Source organism: Ursus maritimus (genome assembly GCF_017311325.1).
Source record: "Ursus maritimus isolate PB19 chromosome X unlocalized genomic scaffold, ASM1731132v1 scaffold_X1, whole genome shotgun sequence".
NCBI classification, from domain to species: domain Eukaryota; kingdom Metazoa; phylum Chordata; class Mammalia; order Carnivora; family Ursidae; genus Ursus; species Ursus maritimus.
Window position 1 is genome coordinate 112,759,103 of NW_024423319.1, and position 5,262 is coordinate 112,764,364.

At 41.8% G+C, this 5,262-nt stretch overlaps 1 long non-coding RNA gene across 1 annotated transcript in view; it reads right to left on the reverse strand.

Moving 5' to 3' along the window:
- Positions 1-866: 866 nt before the first annotated feature.
- LOC121103489 overlaps positions 867-5,262 on the reverse strand; it is a 27,130-nt gene continuing 22,734 nt past the window's right edge. The window contains exon 3 of the long non-coding RNA XR_005835757.1: positions 867-979. This is a non-coding gene — a long non-coding RNA (uncharacterized LOC121103489). The remainder of the gene's footprint in view (positions 980-5,262) is intronic.

Genomic DNA, 5,262 nt, shown 5'->3' on the forward strand with positions numbered 1-5,262 from the left:
TTCTCCCACCGAGTAAAACAGTCACTCTGTGCCCACTGGCTTAAAGGGATCTTGGAGGAATCAAGGATGCCAGCTGCATCATCTCCTGCAGAAGATGAAGCTAAGTTGCATGAAGCTAAGTTTCTGTGTCTTTTGACACCAGAGATAACACATTCCTTTAACTCTGTCTATGGGCATCTTTCCACCAAACACATCACTATCCCATTGAGAAAATGGTGCAATGAATTAACCCAAGACCCTTCTAATAGATCCCTTTTTATCTAAAGCCCTTTTTGTTTGCTTTATCATCTGTTTTGAAAAGTTCCAACTAATACAACTACTGATGCTACGGAATTTACTCACCATTCTGCCTATCTAAAGATAAGGCACTCACTATACTTTTGTGCAAAATATAACTATATATCACTGTCAAGCAGAACACTGTGCGCCAGCTATCAATCCCAGGGGAGCAAAACACTGCACACCAGCTACCAGAGGACTCTAAACACTTCTGCCCATCGCACGATGGTACTGGAGTTGCCAAGGAAAACACAATATGGTCAAGCACTATATGGAATTATGTCTGACTTACATGAAGAAAACACAGAGCAAGACCAGCTTCGATAGTGGGGGTCGGTCCCCCATGGCCAGCAGGTCCCCTGGGCAGCCAGTGCAGGGCAATTGGCCTATACACACCCTTCTCGTGTCACAGCAGAACTCTGACCACTCCCCATGGTGTCTGAAATACTGAAAGCTAGGTGTGTGCCTGTGGGCCATTGACATACAGGTTTAAGCAGAGTGAAGGAACATTCATTAAGCATGAAACAGGGAAAGATACTCCCACATGAGGCAGTCAACCCAGCACAGGCTGTGTGGGCTCTTCATACCTTGGTAAGGAAGTGTTCCAGGTCCAAGGCCCATTCTTACGTGGCCGAGCGGGGAGCTCTGTCCGTGAGTCTGCCTTTCTCGGTAATAACCATATCCACTTGGAAACTCTGACCTGCAAGGTACAGAAAACCTAACTCAGACAGAATTGGCTCACATAACTGATAAGCTGTTCAGTAGTAAGGGCCCCAGGCTCCATTTATTTGTGACTCTTTGCTCTGCCTGCCTATGTCATACCGTAACCATTTTAAGACAGGCATTATTTATGGAAGCAAAATGGTGCAGATTTTGTCTCTCCTGACATTGGACTCTTCTCTAATTGGACAAACTCGGCATTCCTGAAACAAAAGGGGAAGGGATTAAGGCTGCCACTTGCTGGGGGAGGCAATCGCAAAGTCTGTGACATTGACCCCAGTCTCTGTTTGGACTTAGTTTAGTTTGATAATGGCTGCACTTTGATTCTGAACCAGGTAATGCTGATGAGTGAACAGCGCTGCCCAAAAGAAACGCACAGGCTTCTAATCAATTCATAAATAGTTTCTGTGAATGTAATATCAAATGCTAATTTAAAGGTAACCTAAGAAACCCAGAGGAGGGTACTTCGCCTAACCAAGGGTGTTATAAAGGCTCCCTAGTAAATATCTTCCCTGCACTTGAGACTTAAACTCCGTACAGAAGCTCCATGAGGCCTGACCCCACAGTATCCACTTATCCCCAGCAGGGAGGGGCTCTCAGGCCATCCTTAATCTGTTCCAAACGAAGCCTTTGCATCACTGTATTTTAGCCCCATTAGTGGTTTTGTTTCCATTTTCAGCCAGTTGTTTGTTCGCTTCTGACAGTGTAATAATCTTAGTCTGCCCTCCTCCATTTGTTCTCACAGCTTTCCACCCTCTCCACCTACATATGAGAACTTAATTTTCATTTTCCAACGTATGGAGACACAGTAGCACTTCTCAGAGCCAAGTCAGAGGGTACTGGGAAGGTGAGAACTGACATTTATTAAGCACCAACCACGTACTGGCATGAAAGTAGACTTCTTTTTTTTCTTTTTTGCATCCATTTAGTTCTCAAAGAAGTCTGTGAGGCAGATCTAGTCTCCCTGTTTTATAAATGAGGAAACGAACCCAGAGAAGGTGGGTTACTCACGGAAAGTTATGCACCTGCTTAGTGAAGAGGTAGAAACCTACACCTAAGGCCATCTGACTTCAAAGCTTTCCAAAGCTGTTTTCTTCATTACCCAGTGATTTCAATTTTGGCTATAATAAAAATCATCTGGAGAGTTAAACCACACACACACACACACACACACACACACACACACACACACGACTTGGGCGCCACTCCTAGACAGCCTTATTTTAAAAGGGTGGGGCCCAGGCCTCAGCATTTTCCTGCAAAGCTCCTTGGATGAGTCTCATGAAAACCCAGGGTTAGAACAAATTGTACTAGAATGTGCTTGCCTCCCAAACCATATCAATAAATTTCATGAAACGTAGCAGAGGCTGGACAGCACTTCAATCTCAACATCTAAAAATAGCTAATAATGGCACCAATACACAGTATTAAAGGAAACCCGGAGTAATTTCACCTAGGATGCTTCACTCATGCAAAGAGTTTAGGCTAGGTCTGGAACCAACAAAACAAATCAGATCCCAGAAGCCTGCTCTTGGCTTTGTTTCTGAGCCTGCATATGACAGCTGACTTCTCAGCACACACCACGAATGGCCTGCTCCATATGCCCTCGGCGCACCCTGGGTTCACCTACAGCTACTGGGGAAGACAGTCTTGTACACGCTGACAGCTCCTCACCTCAGGCAGCGACCCGTGTCTCTCTGCATCTCTGCCTGACGGCTTTCTCTAGCACCTCTGGAGCTGGCTCAGCCCCTGCACAGCTGTCTGGGAAGCGCCAGGGATTTATCGTCCCCTGGCACAGCCCTTAACCAATGAGGGACAGAAGCCTGTGGCTAAATACCTAGGGTTCGGAGGCTGCTTGGTTCCCCTGAGCTTCATTTGCACATGGTTAGAACGACTCCTAACTCACCCCTTTTGGTGACATCCTCCCTTGCCTAATGGTCCCCACTCCATTGCTTATGCTTCCTGGGATCACCTCCCCAGTTTACTCTTTGCACCCAAATCTTAGTCTCAGGGTTTGATTTGGGGAAACCAAACTAGAACCACCTCTAGGTGTCTCGTTTTAACCTCAGATGTAAATAAGCATAAGCCAACAATGATACTAATTCATATATGAAAACTACTTTCTAGCTTACAAAGAGCTTTCACAAACACTATCATCTTGATATTAAAGGAGGAAAACATTTCCTAACACCATCACAAGAGGGTTATGGGATGGATGCAATGAGCTTTAATTTCTTGAGAGAAAAGTATACCATTATCATAATAAAGACAGGCAGAGATTCATTTTTCCCTGTATGCCCATACCCTGCTGACTCTGTTTGACTCTATTAGTGGGTCCTTCACAAGGAAAATGATCTATTCAAGCAAATATTAGAAATAATTCTATGGTTTTACACAGTGGATACTCAAGTAATTAGTGCAACAACATTAATGGGTTGTGGGGGTTTTGGGTTTGTTTGTTTGTTTTTTTGAAGTTTTATCATGAATAGTCATTCATGCTTCATTATGTAAAATTTTATGTTAAAAATATGTGTTGTGGAAACAGTCTTCATTGAGATAAAAGCAATTTGACATGGGTCAGAGACTAGGGATAAAAGAGAAACTCAACATTTTTTTCCTGTCCTCCTATAATTTAAATAAAAATGAGGTAGAAAGGGGGAGATCATTGGGATTGCAACATAAAGAATAGTATTCCTTGGCCATTACTTTGCAACATACAAAAGATTCTGCTGGGTATTATAGCTTCTAGCAGTCTTAGCTATAGAGAACTTTAGATAAAATTGACTAGCTCAAGGAAAGGATATTACTATTGTGAGAATAAGAATGAGCAAAAATGCACAGCTCTCTCTCTCTGAATCTAAATCCCTAATGAAATGGATAATCCTGCAGAAGAAGAATTCGATTGAAGCTATTATTGTCCCATCTGTGCTGAGTCAGGGCTGGCCACCTTGCACTTTTCTTCACAGAAAGTAGGGCTCCTTTTTCAATAGAATTGCAATCTTTTTTCTTTTCTCTACAATTTGGACCTTTTTACTGCAGGTTGGATTTCTATTATTCATATTGTAAGGAATTTTAAAGCATTTCCTTAAAACAAGATTAGAAGTTTTAAGTCTATATAGGAGGGTATCACCTTAACCACATAGTTAAGGTTCTTCTGGTTTCATATTTATTTATTTATTTTTAAAGATTTTATTTTTAAGTAATCGCTCCACCCAACGTGGGGCTCGAACTCACAACCCTGAGGAGATCAAGAGTCGCGTGTTCCAACTGATCCAGCCAGGTACCCCTCATATTTACTTTTCAAGAAAATCTAGATGATTTCTTAAAATGTCTAAGCCATAATATTCACATATGAGGCCTTGAACTTCCAGGTTTTTTCTCTTAACCCACTGGCCTCTGATCTTCAATAAAACACACAATTTCATTTTTCTTTTCAGGTCAAGATTTGGTCTGAGTAGTCATGACAAACTGGGGTGCAAAGTGGGTGTTTCCTTATAGAGGCTGAAAGTGTAAAGGAGCAAACTGCTTCTCAGGAAAAAAATAAAAACAAAGCAGGAAAAAGTGCTGATCCTAATTGTATGACTGAGTGAGAGGGCAGGCCAGATACGGAAGCAACATCTGTCTAGGCTCACTGAACAAAAGTGCATGCAAACCAAAGAGATAGGAATTTGGAAACACTTAGAGAAGTTTGAGGGGGAAGGGAGTGGGTGGGTAGAAAAGAGACACTAGAAATCAGTGGAGCCCCCAGAGAGAAGCTGAATTTGCTAGTGACTGCATATTTGACCACCTCCGTATAGTCAGACTTTCTAAAATACATAAACAAGTTCTGTTTTAGTCCTCAATCCCACCCAGAACATTCTGTATGAGGATGGGGAGGCCAGGGGGCTTGGCTTGGCTTATAGTCTAACATTTTTATTCTTGATAATAATATTATGGAGATGTTCATGTATTAATTGAAAATGGTGTCAGTGTTCCAGATCATCATGGTAATTACCACCGCAGGCTTAAGGATAGACTGTAAAAGGGTAAAATGTAAAAAAATGTATATATTCACCCGTTTTCCTGTGCTAAATTAATACGACATTATCTTGGGGAAGCAGGAAGATATAACGCTCTTTTCAACATTTTTCTGTGGGACTTTTTCATCTTTACTATTGGGTTTTAGATTGTGGCTAGAAATCAGTTTTTTTGGAAAAATTCAAAATGCATTCACATCTCCTTTGAAGCAGATTTTTTTTTAAAGGTTTTTTTTTTTTTTTTTTT